Source organism: Hippocampus guttulatus, chromosome 1 (genome assembly GCF_054856545.1).
Source record: "Hippocampus guttulatus isolate MCC_2025c chromosome 1, RoL_Hgut_1.0, whole genome shotgun sequence".
Lineage (NCBI taxonomy): Eukaryota > Metazoa > Chordata > Actinopteri > Syngnathiformes > Syngnathidae > Hippocampus > Hippocampus guttulatus.
The window spans coordinates 11768453-11786673 of NC_141261.1; the positions used below are offsets into that span (position 1 = coordinate 11768453).

The 18221-nt window shown below is 45.0% G+C and overlaps 1 protein-coding gene and 1 long non-coding RNA gene across 3 annotated transcripts in view; one reads left to right on the forward strand and one right to left on the reverse strand.

Annotated features, from left to right (window-relative positions):
* Positions 1 to 18221, forward strand: part of LOC147210382 (TOX high mobility group box family member 2-like) — a 104684-nt gene that overhangs the window by 6719 nt on the left and 79744 nt on the right. The window lies entirely within an intron of this gene.
* LOC147210383 (uncharacterized) lies at positions 13321 to 16448 on the reverse strand. Its single transcript, XR_015102961.1, has 3 exons — positions 16388 to 16448; positions 13541 to 13747; positions 13321 to 13467 (listed from the first exon to the last, which is right to left on the reverse strand). It is a non-coding gene; the product is annotated as an uncharacterized LOC147210383 (long non-coding RNA).

The following is an 18221-nucleotide window of genomic DNA, read 5'->3' on the forward strand; positions in this document are numbered from 1 at the left end:
TAGCAGTCAAGGAAGACGTGCAGGAATAGGACGTGAACGAGAATCATGAGGAAAGTGTCGATATTTTGAAAGACAATACTCGCTCCCACTCAATTAAATGGACCGGCGAAGTGCAGAATGAATGAATTTTTTACCGGCACAAGCTTCCCTATTTTATCCACTACGACAGGTGAAATATGAATATGATCACATCATGTTGTAAAACACAATATATGCTTTATTTTTTTAGCTGAATGCAAATAAAACGACTGTCTCCAACTGTCGCTCACGCGGAAGTAAATTCTTCGCTTGTGTGTGTGTGTGTGTGCGTGTGTACCTTTCCCATCCTCCCCACAACGGGGGGGAAGCGACCTCAAGCAGACAAAAATTATACCTCACATGCATGTATTGTGGTATTATATGCATGGATCTTTCATATGTAAATATGTTATGCTGTACATTAATATTTGCTTGCGACTTTGCGAATTTCATCTGTGGGGTTGGTCTGAAACGTAACCCTTGCAAGGAATTACTGTAGTTCTCTGAGGGAGTCCAAATGAGTCTTATGAGAATTTGTAATTTAGACGATATGCAATGTCGTGGCGGTGTCATGGTGGCTGATTAGTGGGGACAAGTGCACCCGCCCCCCTTAGCCATAACGAAGCTCAGAGGCATCTCTCTGCGCGTCTGCCAGGGCCTTCCCATGGGGCTGTGCAATGGCATCCGCATTCCGACAACTGAAGAAGAAAGAAGAAAATGTTGCCAGAACCTGCTGCAGAATAGTCCCTTGGGTTTTTAGTTAAATGTTGATTATGCTCGTTAATGGCTGACACAGCCATGTCTGACAGAGTGTTAAAGCTATTTTACAATTCACATACATGCGCGCGCACACACACACACACACACACACATGAAATATATTATTCAAAAAAGATTCTAGTACATGTACATCACAAGACTTTTCACTTTTTCTAAACCGTCAATATTTAGAAAAAAAATGTTATAGTACAAAAAAATTTCAGTGTCGTAATTGCTTCCTAATGTTGACCCATTGTCAATATAGTCACACTAATAATTGCATTTTTTTCAAAAATCAGATGCCCATATCCATATAATATACAGTAATCCCTTGCGATAACACGGTTCATCTTTCACAGCTTTGCTGTTTCACGGCTTTTTTCCGTGCATATTTTTGTTTTGTTTTTACAGTGCATTGTGTTCTGCTTAGGGACTGTAGGCTCATGTCAACAGTCTCCGCGCCTCATCATTTTACAGCTTGCCGAATTTTCTCCATGACAAAACTCACAATATGGACAAAATGTTCTGTGTTTCTAAAAAGTGTCAGCTGTTTGGAAGAAAACGTTTATACATTTTTTTTCCATCCTTGGGTTCTGAAAAAAGGTTTCATCCTTGGTTTCACGCAATACAGTATCGTATACGTAAGAATTATAAAAAATAAAGATGACGTCACTGATTTCACTTATCATGGGTTCTTTTTGTAACGTAACCGCCGCGATAAACGAGGGATTACTGTATTTTAATGATTAAAATACCTTGTATTGTTTATAGTCATAATACTGTCGCATATGCATACCCGAATTGTTACCTTGGATGAGAACAACCTTCAGTGTGAAGGCCGACATTAGTTTTTATATTGCGCACATGTACTAAATGTACTTCATATGTTGGGAATGTATGCATATATGTATGAATGGAAGAGGCAGGGATCTGGACAAACATACCCGGTTGTCTCAGCTTCCTGAGGTATGTCCTGTGCAAACACAGCGGGTCCTGCTATAAGCTCCTTGCCAAGGTTGTAAGGCTCTTTTACTCTCTTGTTTTAATGGAATATCCCTTGTAAATATAATCGGCCCCAGTGTTTTCACGACAAGTTGAAGGGATAGCGCACACGCACGGACACACGCATGGAAATTGAATCGATGCTCCTTTGGTTGAGCTACAGTGAAATACTTTCACTGCTGAGCGGGTGGCGAAGAACCATGCGATCTGTCAAGAATACTTCTTTATCATGTCTGACGTATTTAGCTAGGCTGATATAATTGCCGGGTAAGGCTGAAATTGTAGCAGAGGCTGCGGGAGCCCACAGAACAACTCGGTGGAATCCAACTGTGGCTCCTTTTGGAGAGATAATGATGAGCTCCATGATTGTTTACAAGGGCCGGCGGAGAAGTGTTTGAGAAAGTCTGCTAGATGGAAGTTGTAATACCGTGGTGTCACCTCTTTGCACTGTTATTATATTGGGTTTAAAGCATGGGAGTTGGCTTAAGCACAATTATGGGAGAGACTGGGGTTGTTCAAAAGGAAGTACAGAGGTCAGAGCGTGGAGAATATCACGGAAAAGTACGGAGGAAAAAAAAAAGGCCCTTTTTCGGTGTTGTCAAACTCCACACGTTGACATGGGGCCGCGTGCAATGCAGATGAGATAAGTGATGACCTTGCAAAGAAAAGACAAACAGCATTCTGGAAATAATGACATAAGGTTAATGTAGTCATGCTTTCAGGGACTGTTTTAGGTCTTCTCAAGCCTGAACAGCTTCGCATCCCATTGCGAGGGTTGTTAACAGACAGGAAAGGGTAACTTGAGCTGATCTTTTTATAGTTTTGCTAATAACACAGTCGACAGTAAAAAAAAAAAAAAAGTCCAAAGCAGCACTTACTGCACAACCCGTGAGACCCAAGAAAGCGTACATCTGTTTATGGGTTTATCATGCCTGTGTATGCATTTCCCCATGCATGGCTGCTTCTGTTTTCTGTGTATCTCACACCACAACGGAATCGATGCAGCGTATTATAAGATAAGATAAGATAAGAAAACCTTTATTAGTCTCGCAATGGAGAAATTCCCAATTCACAGCAGCAAAGTTATGAAAGGAAGAAGTAGAACAACAAAATATAGGAGCTGCTGGAAAGGCAGCCACTCTCGCGGCGCCATTTTGAAGTCAAAATAACAAAAATAACACAACACAACACATAGGACACAGACAGTCGTGCAATCTTCACCACTTTTCTGCATACACTTTGTTGTCTGAAGCAGTTCTAGATGAAAGAGGAGAGGATCAAAGTGTCCTTTCACCAGTGGATCAGATTATCAATGTAATAGAGAATAAAAGTGACTCTGTTTGAGCGCTGCTCATAAAATGAAGCAGCTTTCCAGAGTTGCGCTAATGCTAATGTCAATAAGATACAGAGTCATAAATAGTCACTGGTCTTTTTCTTTCAGATGTTATCGTGAGAATTGGTGCTTTAGCTGCCTAATCATAAACCATGTAGTGTTTTTGGACTCCCTGTCTATGACAGCTATGTTCAATTTGCTCAGTAGCTCATATGGGGCGGGATTGCTCAGTAGTCGAGTGGTCGTTTCTCCAACCCGGAAGTTGGTGGCTTGATCCTCGGCCATTGCGACCACGTCAAAGTGTCCTTGAGCAAGATACTGAACTCTCAGTTGCTCCTGATGCTGTGTCATCAGTAGGTGAATGTGGTAACAGTGTAAAGTGCTTTGTAAGTGACAGCCCATATAATTGTGCCCCATGAAATTTCCCTAGCAACAAGTGGTGTCACTTGATCAGGAAAACAAATCAGATGGACCCACATTGGTGTGCTCCAGACTTTAAGAGCTGCAACATCATTCTTGTCAAATGACACACAAGTGCACACCACTGAGTTGAAGACTGTTCGGATTTGTTTTTGATTTTGTATCTCTGCCGCAGCACTTTTACAATGTCTGCCCTGGATCTCTTTCCTGCATAAGAAAATACAAGAAAGTTTCGGGGAATTTTGTTTTGCGGGAACTTTTTTGTTTTGTTTTTGGGGGGTGGGGGTCACGTTAAGCCAAGGAACACACTTGATTTTAGTGTTTTCATTCAAAGAATACCAGCACCTTTTGTTATTTCAGCAGAGCTACAGAAGATAAAAACAGGCCACATAAGTCTATGCAAAGGCACCGCCAGTGTCATAAGCGGCAACAAATGTTTATGTCCCAGCAGCGAAAAGCAAGTGAAATTGAGAGATGGTCATGTTTTATTAAGCCTGATAATACCGCCTAATCTGTGGTTCGGGTTACACACTGCTTTTGTGGGTAATTAGAGATCATGTCATTTGCCTGGCCTGCTGAAAAAGTACACTCCACCCTAATCCCCCCCCCTTCTCTCCGCCTTTTTCCCCCCCGCACCGCCCTTCTTCTTTCCCCTCACTCGTTTTGTCACTCGCGCACGGTCCTCACGCTTCCTGGTGAGCCGGCTTCCTGTCAACAAAGCACGTGCATGTACTTAAACAAAGATAATCCAGGTAGCTACTCATAAAGCGTCTATATCCTGCCCGGTATACTCTGCAATGTTTTCTTGATCACAATTCTGTCGGAGGAAATCAATATTGGAGGTCGTTGTGGTGCGTGGAACTTGTTAGATGAATTATTTCAACCCCGCTGGCAAGTGCCCCACGTTTATTATGACCGAAACACTGGCTTTAGCTTTGGACTTTATATAGACCTGAGCTCAGCATGCTGATTTTTGTTTTGAGCCCTAAACGCTGTCTATCATTTGAGCCCCCCCCCCCCCCCCCCCCCACGCACACACATTATATACCTTTTGAAATGTAACCGTCTGATTGATCATAGCGCTCCACCCCCCCCTCCCCCCAAAGTAAAAAAATAATCAGGGTATCCATTACGAATGACCCTTTGACTGAATTTCCGAGATTAAAAGTCAGAAAAAATCTATTAATCAATCAATGAATTGATTTTAAAAATCATTGGGTTTTGTGGAACCCCTGTTTTGAATCGCTGTCATATTCAGTGCACAAATGCTGCACGTTGGAGTTGCCGTGACGTTCCTCATCTCCTGCGTGAGGCGCGAAGATTACTCTAACACAATTATTGATCTTTGTTCCTTGTATGACTGTTTAAATTTGTGTTGTTCCTTGCAAAGAACTGTATATTTTCTAATATGAATCTATTGTCTGAATTATTTATAACTGATCAATTGTAAAATTGATCAGTTATTTTGACTCCATCCACTGCCGTTATTTTGACTCCATCCACTGGTTCATTTAATTTAACTTCCTGATGTTGTTTTGTTATTTGTCAAATTTTAGACATGAAAAACATTGACTATCATGTCATCAAAAACATGACATTGAAAAATCAAAATGTTCCCGAAATGATCATATAAGCCCTTTAGACAAAACAAATCATAGGCTGCGTTTGAAAGTGGGGCGGTCAGGGAAAACCGCATCATCTTATGTGCATAATATTTGATGGCTTCTGGGTCAACCGAGCTAACTATGTTACACTTTTACCAGCTTTTATTCATGACATTCTTATCGCATCCACTCACTGTTAATACTGCACCGCACTAAACTTTATTAACCTCCTCGATTCCTCTACAGCCACTAGATGAGATCTCGTAAATTATTATTCTGTCAAACACAGAGCAGAGGGGGTAGGACATTATTACGCTGTCATATAGGAAACCGGCTTACGTATGGAAGCGCTTAGGATATTTGCATATTATTGTCATTATCCTGTTTCAGCGTGTCTCCAGTATTGACGTTTTCTCGTTCCTTGCCCTTTGCGAGGCGCTTTTGGTTGGTTCCGCATTTTCCCGTTTTTTTTTTGTTGCCAACGTCCCGAGTTGTACTTGGTCGGTCCTGCCTTGTTTTGATTCATAAACGTATTTTTGTCATACGCTTTTATCCTTGTCTACGTTTGCGATCTCCACTTCTATCCGGATTGCTTAGTAACATCACAATTATTGTATTAAGTAAAGTGTTTGGACATAGATTTGACTCGTAATGATTGCAAAAATGCACTTGAGTGATGATGGCAAAATAATACATCAACAAAATGAAAATACCGAATCTATCCTAATTGACGTGCTGTATGTCTTGAGTGAGTCTCATGACACTTTAACAGCGGTAGGGACTTGATTTTGACAAGTAAATTCCTTCTGATGGATGATTGGTTCTTTTTTTGGGGTGCATGGCGATTATGGGAACTAAGCAAGAAAAGAACAGTGTAGAAATGAAATGTGTCGTGGGTGGGTTGTTACCCGCATTGTCGATTCTCCTCATTTGATTGGTTCACGTTTGGTGTATGCATACATTTATATTTTACTAAATAAGCACCTGTATATTGCTTTAAATAACACGAAAACATATTTTCATGGAAGTTAGCACATAACTGTAATGTCCTAGGGAATGTTGTTTTGGAACATTTTTGTATTTTTTCAATGAAAGCCTTCGTTCAGATCCGCACCTCTTTTTGGACCAGTGCATGAGGTGCGATGGCTGCATGAGGAAGCTAAAAGAAAAACAATAATCCCATGTTGCCCAATTAGAGTGGTAAATTTGGAACCCAACTGGACCCTACATGCACACACGCAGACGCGCGCGCGTGCGCACACAGGGAGCATATAGCTTCGAGGCATTTCATTTCCTCTCCTACTATGACAACATCACAATATAATGGGACACGGTGTCACATGACAGCAGCAACATGGAACAATGAAATCGCTCTCCGTGCCTCTCTGTCTTGAAGGGCAAACCAGGTAGTCGTTACATCAACCAGAATTGGTTCAAATATCCCCCGCCCCCCTCCGCTCACCCTCCCTAATAATAAAAAAAAGTGCTTGGTATTCATGAAAGTAGGGCTGGACAATATGGTTGAAAAGTGGAACACGAGAGAGTATTTCATCTGAGTCGATATCCATCTATATTGAATCATTTATCATTATTCTTTTTTACTTTTAAAAATAACGATCCGGTGGATCAAGGCTGAATCCGGGTCATTTTATTGCAAAATATATTTCAGGTTAAATAAGAGTCAAATTAAGAAGTTAATTTTAAGATCAAATAAACATTTTTTGGATGGATGGTTAAAAAGCGTTTAAACATACAGCCATACCTCGGTTTTCGACCATAATCCGTTCCAGAAGACTGTTCGAAAACCGATTTGTTCGAAAACCGAAACCACTCTCTTTTAAAAAAAAAAATCTTTATTGAACACGTCTGCTCACAATGGAACGCTACCCGAGGAAGCGTCACTTCCTCGTGTAAGGAAGGCAAGAGGAGTCAAGTGGCGCATTCAAGTGCACGCAGTTTGGTCGAGAACCGATTTTCGGTCGTAATCCGAGGCATAAAAAATTCAAAATTTTTGATCGAAGACCGATTTGGTCGAGAACAGAGACGTTCGAAAACCGAGGTTTGACTGTAATGTGTTTAATAGGGCTGGGCAAATCACCATGTACATATTGAGCGCGGATGGTTGTTCATCTCTGTGTGCCCTGCGATTGGCTGGCAACCGGTTCAGGGTGCCCCCTGCCTACTGCCCAAAGACAGCTGCGATAGGCTCCAGCATTCCCCGCGACCCTTGTGAGGATAAGCGGATCAGAAAATGAATGAATGAATGACAATTTGACATTTCGGTGCAGATTTTAGCGCAGATCATGGAAGTTGACACACATGATTTGCTTTTGCGGGCCACATGAAATGATGGGGCGGGCCGGATCTGGCCCCTGGGCCTCTAGTTTGACACCTGTGCTGTAGGGTTGATTTTTGTATGATAGTCGTGTTATAGTGTGACGGCGAAGTGTATCGTGGTGTGACAGGGTTTGACCAGAACAACCGTTTTTGGAGCAACGGAGCATAGCATTTCACACAGATATTGTTTCACCTGCGACCCATGTTTAGTTTGCTCAATTTCTTCGTATAGTCAGCGCGTGCTCTTCCATGGCACACTTTCCAGATGAGCCTGTAATTAAGTCATTTCGGAGCCTTGAGAAGCACTCTGTCGTGTACCGAGCTGAGACCAATCTGCCACTAATTGTCTCTAGTTTTTAATTTCTAATGGAATTAGGGCCGGAGGGAACGCAGTTTAATGAGATGCACTTACTGTGAACGCATGCACTCTTTTATCTGTTTACTGTAACTGATTTGGCCCCGGTGGACGGGGAAACGAGAGTGAGTCGAGCAAGGTGTTCCATATTGATGTTTTAAACGCATTTCTGTTTACTGCGCAAAGCACTCAAGAGGATGCCCGCACCTCTCCCGACCGTAACTTTACGCACGGCGGATGATAAATGCGCCATCAAACGCCTCATCGGTGCCTGCGTAGTGACACTGGATTTGGGTTAAGAGGAAATGGAGGAGTTGCCTCTCTTACAAATTGTGTGACAATGGGGGATCCTTTCCAAAGGCTTTTGGCCTTGGCGTCAGAGTTAGTGCTCGGTAAGCGTGGTTGGATCCTGGAACTGGGAAGGCTGTTTACATAGCCTTCGGAGTGTTTGTGTCTTGATTTAGAGTCCAGACATTTCAACATCCAAATAAATCGCCTTTGACTTGTAAACACACGAGTAAACCTCGAACAGAGGAGATGCACCAGCTGCACTTGTGTTTGAGTTTTATTTGGCGGTGTTAAGGTTGCGCATTTTTAAAATTTGTTATTCCAGGCCAAACGAGTCAAAGGTCATTGTGCGCGTTTGTATGAAGTGGAAATTTTTGAGGTTCTGAGTAGACTTTTTACAACGCTTATTCCAAAAGAGGGCGGCCCGGTGGTCCAGTGGTTTGCGCGTCGACCTCACGGTGCAGAAGTACCAGGTTCAATTCCAGCTCCGGCCTCCCTGTGTGCTGTCAATCTTCCATAAAATGGTTTGGATTTTTCAGATTCCGCTGTTGTGAAAATGATGAAATTGATGACTCATCTATCTTACATCCGTGTCCTCCTTTATCCATCCATCCATCCATCCATCTTCTACCGCTTATCCGGGGCCGGGTCGCGGGGGCAACAGCTTTAGCAGGGAAGCCCAGACTTCCCTCTCCCTAGCTACTTCTTCCAGCTCTCCCCGGGGGATCCCGAGGCGTTCCCAGGCCAGCTGGGTGACATAGTCACTCCAGCGTGTCCTGGGTCTTCCCCGGGGTCTCCTCCCGGTGGGACATGCCCGGAACACCTCACCAGGGAGGCGTTCAGGAGGCATCCGAATCAGATGCCCAAGCCACCTCATCTGGCTCCTCTCGATGTGGAGGAGAAGCGGCTCGACTCTGAGCCCCTCCCGGATGACCGAGCTTCTCACCATTTCGGCCGCTTGTATCCGGGATCTCGTTCTTTCGGTCACGACCCATAGCTCGTGACCATAGATGAGGGTTGGAACGTAGATCGACCGGTAAATTGAGAGCTTCGCCCTTTGGCTCAGCTCCTTCTTCACCACGACAGACCGATACAACGTCCGCATCACAGCAGACGCTGCACCGATCCGCCTGTCGATCTCTCGCTCCCTCCTGCCCTCACTCGTGAACAAGACCCCAAGATACTTAAACTCCTCCACTTGGGGCAAGATCTCTCCCCCGACCCGGAGGGGGCACTCCACCCTTTTCCGACTGAGGACCATGGTTTCAGATTTGGAGGTGCTGATTTTCATCCCAACCGCTTCACACTCAGCTGCGAAACGCTCCAGTGAGAGTTGGAGAGCCCCGTTTGAAGGAGCCAACAGCACCACATCATCTGCAAAAAGCAGGGATGCAATACTGAGGCCACCAAAACGGACACCCTCAACGCTTCGGCTGCGCCTAGAAATTCTGTCCATAAAGATTATGAACAGAATCGGCGACAAAGGGCAGCCTTGGCGGAGTCCTACCCTCACTGGAAACGATTCCGACTTACTGCCGGCAATGCGAACCAAACTCTGACATCGGTGGTATAGTGACCGAATAGCCCGTATCAGGGGGTTCGGTACCCCATACCCACGAAGCACCCCCCACAGAACTCCCCGAGGGACACGGTCAAACGCCTTCTCCAAGTCCACAAAACACATGTAGACTGGTTGGGCGAATTCCCACATACCCTCGAGGACCCTGCTAAGGGTGTAGAGCTGGTCCACTGTTCCACGGCCGGGACGAAAACCACACTGCTCCTCCTCAATCTGAGGCTCGACTTCCTGACGGACCCTCCTCTCCAGCACCCCTGAATAGACCTTACCAGGGAGGCTGAGGAGTGTGATCCCTCTGTAGTTGGAACACACCCTCCGGTCCCCCCTTTTAAAAAGAGGGACTAGCACCCCGGTCTGCCAATCCAGAGGCACTCTCCCCGTTGACCACGCGATGTTGCAGAGGCGTGTCAACCAGGACAGCCCCACAACATCCAGAGCCTTGAGGAACTCCGGGCGGATCTCATCCACCCCTGGGGCCCTGCCACCGAGGAGCTTTTTAACCACATCGGTGACTTCAACCACAGAGATAGGAGAGCCCACCTCAGGGTCCTCAGACTCTGCTTCCTCCAAGGAAGACGTGTTGGTGGAGTTGAGGAGGTCTTCGAAGTACTCTGCCCACCGGTTCACAACGTCCCGAGTCGAAGTCAGCAGCGCCCCATCCCCACTGTACACAGTGTTAGTGGTGCACTGCTTCCCCCTCCTGAGACGTCGGATGGTGGACCAGAATTTCCTCGAAGCCGTCCGGAAGTCGGCTTCCATGGCCTCACCGAACTCTTCCCACGCTCGGGTTTTTGCCTCGGCGACCACCGAAGCTGCGTTCCGCTTGGCCAGTCGATACCCGTCAGCTGCCTCTGGGGTCCCACAGGCCATAAAGGCTCGATAGGACTCCTTCTTCAGCTTGACGGCATCCCTTACTGCTGGTGTCCACCAGCGAGTACGAGGGTTGCCGCCACGACAGGCACCAACCACCTTACGGCCACAACTCAGATTGGCCGCCTCAACAATAGAGGCACGGAACATGGTCCACTCGGACTCAATGTCCCCCGTCTCCCCCGGAACATGGGAAAAGCTCTGTCGGAGGTGGGAGTTGAAACTCCTTCTGACAGGGGATTCTGCCAGACGCTCCCAACAAACCCTCACAATACGTTTGGGTCTGCCAGGACGGACCGGCATCTTCCCCCACCATCGGAGCCTACTCACCACCAGGTGGTGATCAGTTGACAGCTCCGCCCCTCTCTTCACCCGAGTGTCCAAAACATGCGGCCGCAAATCCGATGATACAACCACAAGGTCGATCATCGAACTACGGCCTAGGGTGTCCTGGTGCCAAGTGCACATATGGACACCCTTATGTTTGAACAAGGTGTTCGTTATGGACAATCCGTGGCGAGCACAGAAGTCCAATAACAAAACACCACTCGAGTTCTGATCGGGGGGGCCGTTCCTCCCAATCACGCCCCTCCAGGTCTCACTGTCATTGCCCACGTGAGCATTGAAGTCCCCCAGCAGAACAAGGGAGTCCCCAGCAGGAGTACTCTCCAGCACACCCTCCAAGGACTCCAAAAAGGGTGGGTATGCTGAGCTGCCGTTTGGTGCATATGCACAAACAACAGTCAGGACCCGTCCCCCCACCCGAAGGCGGAGGGAAGCAACCCTCTCGTCTACCGGTGTGAACCCCAATGTACAGGCACTGAGCCGGGGGGCAATGAGTATGCCCACACCTGCTCTGCGCCTCTCACCATGAGCAACTCCAGAGTGGAAGAGAGTCCAACCCCTCTCGAGAGAACTAGTACCAGAACCCAGGCTGTGTGTGGAGGCAAGTCCGACTATATCCAGTCGGAACTTCTCTACCTCACACACCAGCTCGGGCTCCTTCCCTGCCAGAGAGGTGACATTCCATGTCCCAAGAGCTAGCTTCTGCAGCCGAGGATCGGACCGCCAGGGTCCCCGCCTTTGGCTGCCGCCCAGCTCGCATTGCACCCGACCCCTTTGACCCCTCCCACGGGTGGTGAGACCATGAGAAGGGGGACCCACGTTGCCTCTTCGGGCTGAGCCCGGCCGGGCCCCATGGGTGTAGGCCCGGCCACCAGGCGCTCGCCAACGAGCCCCACCTCCAGGCCTGGCTCCAGAGGGGGGCCCCGGTGACCCGCGTCCGGGCAAGGGAAACTGAGATCCTTTAATTTTTTTTATCATAAGGGGTCTTGGAGCCGTGCTTTGTCTGGTCCCTCACCTAGAACCTGTTTGCCATGGGTGACCCTGCCAGGGGCATAAAGCCCCAGACAACTTAGCTCCTAGGATCATTGGGACACACAAACCCCTCCACCACGGTAAGGTGACGGCTCACGGAGAGGCCGTGTCCTCCTTTAGATTTATGTTAATGACATGATCACACACACTCACACTAAAGTGATTTACAAGCACCAAAAGTATAAAACAAAAATCTGCCCGAAGACAGATGACGGTATGAATCTTTCAAACACTTTAGTGACTTCACTGTAATTTTTCTACCTTATCGCTTCTGAGTGCAGTTTGCTTTTGTGACTGGCTCAAGGCCCTTCCTCTTATTGTTTCAATATGTCAGAGCATTGTTTGAATGAGGTCACCCATTACCGATCTGGCCCTGGGCCAGCTTGACTTCAGCTGATTTAATTGAATCTCCAACATGAGTCAAACTCAAACAAGCAGAGACTGCCTTGCCATGACAGTCTCATTACTCCACATTAAGAACTCATTTCACAATGCATTGTGACTCTGGCCATGAGAAATGGTGAAAGGAGATGAAATCAAATAAGTGAGTACATTTTGCAAGACTTCTTTTGGAATTTTATAAGCTGAAAATCACCAAGTACCGCTATATGAATATTATTGAAAAGCCAAAAAGTAACCCCCCATATATGAACGAATGTGAATGCCTTTTGGGTTTAAGTGTTCCCAATGTTTGCCATTTACAGTAATAGAATCACATTTTGCTCCTAAAATGTAATTTTTTTTTGTCAAAACGTTCTCACTTCAACCCGCCTTGTCACTCAAGCTCGAGACAGTGGTGAGAGAATATTTGAATGGAACCTTTCAGCGCACATTTTCACTGTGAGTGCACCAAATAATGACGCCTTTATCACGTCTGCCACGTGACAAACAAAAGAGGCCTTTGGTGTCGTGCGCGGCAAGATGTAATATCGGGCGCCGTAATGGTATACATTATGCATGTAACAATTCATCGCATCTTTAACAACATTTGAGCATTGCGTCAGCTGCAACCTCAACTAAAATTTCTCAATTAAGTCTGCATTCTTTCGGAGCCATTTGCAGCTCGGCCACAGCCCACGGGGGTGGGGGGTACAAAACGTATGGCGGGATCGGCATGCCAGCAACACAATAGGGAAGGAAATGTTGAGACTGCGAGTGCTGCACAGTAGAGATATGGCAGTGTTTGCTTAGGGCTAGGTATCGGGCACAAAAAACAAACATGGCTGCCCTTAATGAGCCTGTTTGCCTGCCAAAGGTAAAGACAGCTGTTGTCTCCAGCCACAAAGGAACAGGCCTCAGTGCCCATAGTAACACCACCTTGTGTACTCAAGAAGGAAATTATTAAGTCCTCTTGATGGAAATAATAGTGAGTCATATGTAAATTGTGTACAGTCAGTGGTGTTTTATTGGAAATGAATCTTGGTAAGCAAATAGTGGTGCACCTGGAAAATTCGAACATACCCTGGCGTGGCGTCATCCGTTTGAAATTAAAAATGATCTTCCAATGGCAACGTTTTTAATTGCACTGAAATCACAAATTATTCAGGATTTATTATGAAACGTTGCAACTGAAATGGTGATTACAAAAAAAAACCAACCTCAAAGCATCTGTTTGCATTCTTTCCTCTGATTACGTTTGTGTGGTGGGCAGCACGTTGCGGTAGTGGTAAAAACGTCTTCATCGTGAGAGTTGAGAGGTCGCAGGTTCAAATCTCTCTCCCACCTTTGTGTGGCGACAAGTCTGGCTTGGACCTCGCCTCTCGCCCAAAGTCATCTGGGATGTAGGCTGCAGCTTAACTGCAACCCTGAAGAGGACAAAGTGTGAAAGAAATTGTTTCCAAAATTGACATTTTCTAGGTCAGGGGTTCTGAACCTTATTAAAAGTACAGAACCCAACCAGTTCATATGTACATTCACTGAACCTGTCATTCGTGAAAAATAAAAATATGTTGTTTTTTTAATTCAAGACATAAAAACTGAAAAGAGCAAATAAATGATTTTCTTGTATTCCAATCTCCATTCACTTTCAAGAAGTGTTCCCTCAGTTTTGCCGGCGTGAGACGAGAGTTGCTTAACTTGGCAGGACAAATCATGCAGATAGGACGCTGAGTCTCTTCACGTTCCGTGATGCTTGTGAATCCAGCTTGTGCATATTCGTCTGACCACTTTCATTTTTTTGCTCGACATAGTTAGCATGTGTCAAAACATTTTTTTTAAAATCATGTGATGTACTATCGCGACAGTCATACGGTGACAACTGAGCGAACTAAATTTCCCGCAGCACTGATTGGTCAAGCAATGTCATGTGATCATCTGTAGCCAGTGATGGCCAAGTGGGCGTGTCATAACTAATTGGCATGTTGAGTCGGCTGTGTCTTAAACTCCATGGCAGAGGCTCCGTCGAACCCCTGAGACCGATTCACCGAACCCCCAGGGGTTTGATCGAACCCAGGTTAAGAACCACTGTTCTTGATATAATTATTATACCTTAATTTAGGGGTAAGCACGCCGGCCGCACAGTGCAGAGGTAGCCGGTTTGATTACAGCTCCGGCCTTCCTGTGTGAACTTTGCATGTTCTCCCCATGCCGACGTGGGTTTCCTCCGGGTACCCCGGTTTCCTCTCACATTCCAAAAAACATGCATGGCAGGTTAATGGAGCACTCGAAATTGTCCCGAGGTGTGAGTATGAGCGCGGATGGTTGTTTGTCTGTGTGCCCTGCTATTGGCTGGCAACCAGTTTAGGTTGTCCCCCGCCTACTGCCTGAAGACGGCTGGGATCGGCTCCAGCACACCCGTGACCCTTGTGAGGATAAGCGGATTAGAAAATGGATGGATGAATGTAAATTTATTACAGGTACATTAAATACTGCACTGTATTAAATAGAAAATACATGTCGGAAAGAGTATTTGATAAAATCCAACACCAAAATCATACGTGTTTAATAAAATAAAAATAAAATAGAGAACAACAGGCTGAATAAGTGCACGGTATACTAACGTTACATGACTGACATGCCTGCTAATGTCAGTGACGACGTAACATATTAAGAGTTATTCAGATAACTAGCATAAAGAACATGCTAACAAGTTTACCAAACTATCAGTTTCACTCCAAATCACTAAATCCAATGAAATCTTCATCCTCGTCGTCACTTTTAAACCACTCCCCCAACTCGGGAGGTAGACGATGCGCTGCGTCCTCTTCTACGTCGCTTACGTCAGACTCATCGTCGATTTATCGACACAGGCCGAGAGCACCCTCTTGTGGTTTAATGTGAAAATAACATGTGAAATGACATAAACATGTGTTAATAATTTCACACATAAATCGCTCCAGAGTATAAGTCGCACCCCCGGCCAAATTATGAAAAAAAAACTTCGACTTGTAGTCCGGAATATACGATATGTAAAATGTGCAGCATACCTTTACCTTGGGCTTACTGTTCAATGACCGTCTTTGAATTCCACTGTGAAAAGCGATATTGTGTGAGGGATGTGAAATGGTAAATGCGTGTTAAGAACTTGGTTTTCTCTGTTTGATAAATCAGAACACTCATCATTGAACTGTTTGGAGAGGCCTTACCTACTTTGCTTTTTAGCATCTGTCCTTTGGGAGCGCATAATCGCTCTAAAAACCTCTTCTCGTAAAAGTGTCTCCTCATAAGGACACTAATGCACGTGGATTTAGGCAAAGTGGTGGCCACAGTGAGAAAATTAGTATATTTCTAGCTGCACTCGTCTGACTCAATCCGCGCACATTGCGAGCTGCACTCCGCGCTCGTTCCGGCTAAAAGTCGCATTAAGGCTGAGATGCATTTGTCACAAGAGAAGTTTGTAAGAAAGCTCGCGCGTTAATGTCCCCTACTCCGTCAACAGCATTCGCGTGGCCTCGATTGAAACAACACCAGAATCCCCCTCCACTCTGCCCCCCCCCCCCCACCACCACCACTTTCCTGACTTTGTTTACAGTACAGTCTGAGCTATTGGATGACCGCATTTCACGATAGTTGCTCTCGTTTCTAATGGAGTGAGAGCTGATATAAACACATTTCACGATGTAGCCAAATGTTCAAATTCAAACGCGAGCAAGTGTTCATTAAGTGTTGATGACAAAAAAAAAAGGATAGATCGGTCCATTTTCATGATGAGGACACCAAAGGCACTTACTAGTGTTATGATGTAGTTCTTGCGTTGGATCCCATTCGAGTGTGCAGGTGCGCCTCATGTTATTACCGATGAGCATATCCCGCATACAAAATAAAATGCAAATCGCGATGCATTCAAAAATGTCTTGACAGCAAGTAAATACTTTCCAACTTCAGTCAGCGGCAAAATGTGAGTGAAAAAGAAGCTGCCAAACCATTTAAAGTTAAAACGACAATAACAACTCAAACCTCTTATTAACAGTGTAGCAAACTAAAGTCAACAAAAAGTCAACACTTACTTGACTTTCCGCTTCTCTTTCCTGAGTTGAATGGCAGTTGCACTCTGCATTTGACTGCTTGCTGCCAGAGTGAAAATAAGGAAGGAAAAAGCAATCCAATGCGATTACAAATGATGACTTTGATATGATAATGTATCCTTGTATTGTTTTTGGGCACTTTGGAGGCTGCAGTCCATTATCTGATTTATTTTATTAAATTTTTTTTAAACCGGCTCTTGTCTGGTTTGCTTGCACGTTGGATGAGCTACTCCTCCACGTTCTCTGCTCCTTGGTTTTTAAGACGGTAAACTTCGTGCATGTTTCAGGGTGAAGAGTGCAGCAGTCAGAGATTACAATTGAATAGCCCATGCTGGTTGTTGATTGAGAATAAAAAGCCAATTATCATAATAGGATATGGGACATAATGACAGAATTAAATGAGTGTGACAGACGCACAATAGGCCTGCTCTGTCATCGCCTTAGCCCAGCTCGCCTATTAGAATTAATCTGGTTTGATTAAAAATGCAAATGACCCAGAGTCGCGAACAGAGTTTACATGTTTTTATAACATTCCGCTGATTTAATTACATGAAAAATGAATTAAGGAGATGCGCAACTGAGGCTTTCCTTTATTCAATTATTTACTTTTTGTCATCACCCTCCAGACACTGCTACGGAGAAATATGCATTTTCTCATGGCCGCAAGAGAAAGCAATGAGCTTAGTGCTTCTCTCTTTTATTGACAAGCTGATTGTTTGCTTCATCGAACCAAAAAGATTTTTTTTTTGGGGGGTTTGTTTTATCAAGGTTTTGAGTACTACCGCCTGTATTGTCTGGGCTGAGAGCTTTGCAAAACGACAAATCCCTTGCGTAATAGAAGAACACATAACATAATAATAATGGCTCTGATTTCTGAATGCCATAAATGATACCAGTTTTATTTTATGCAACCGACACCATTATGAAAGAGTCTATCCGGGTCATGTGGGCGTTAGGTAACTTCCCAACTGTATCGATGTGCATTTAAAGTGACTGCGGGAGCTTTACTGAGTCTCTGTCAGTTGATTTCCATGTTGTGTGTTGGTACTTCGGACAATGTGATTGTTATACACGGACGCAAAAGTTAGTCATCGAACTCATTAACCAGTGCGAGCTCGTTGTCAATTTTAATTTAACTTTCACAAAACAGACGGAGACCCTTGGAGTGTAAAAAATTAAGTTGTATATTTTTAATTACTGTGGAGATTTTCTTTTTGAAGCACAGTTTGCATTCAGTCTATCATCATCATCAATATCAAGGATAATAATTACACTAGAAGAATGAAGTCAGAAATATGGGTGGAAATATGCAATATTATGAGACATAATAGATCAAATATGGCAGGTCGTGAGAACGAGAGAGATCGTTGCTGCTGGTGGAGACTTGCTATTTGGTATGAGAGCAAATCGTTGGGATAATTGATGCATAATAAAAATAATTATTATTTTTTGGTCCAAATTCTGCTCCTCACATTACAATGAATCTTATTGTTACCGTTTTTTTTTCCTGAACCGTTTTTTTGTCATATTTCTGATCCATCCATCGATCCATCCATTTTCTGATCCGCTTTATCCTCACAAGGGTCGCGGAGGGGGCTGGATCCCAGCTGTCTTCGGGCAGTAGGCGGGGGACACCCTGAACCGGTTGCCAGCCAATCGCAGGGCACACACAGACGAACAACAATCCGCGGTCACACTCACACCTAGGGACAATTTGGAGTGGTCAATCAGCTTGCCAAGCATATTTTTGGAATGTTGGGAGGAAACCAGAGTACCCGGAGAAAACCCACACAGGCCCAGGGAGAACATGCACACT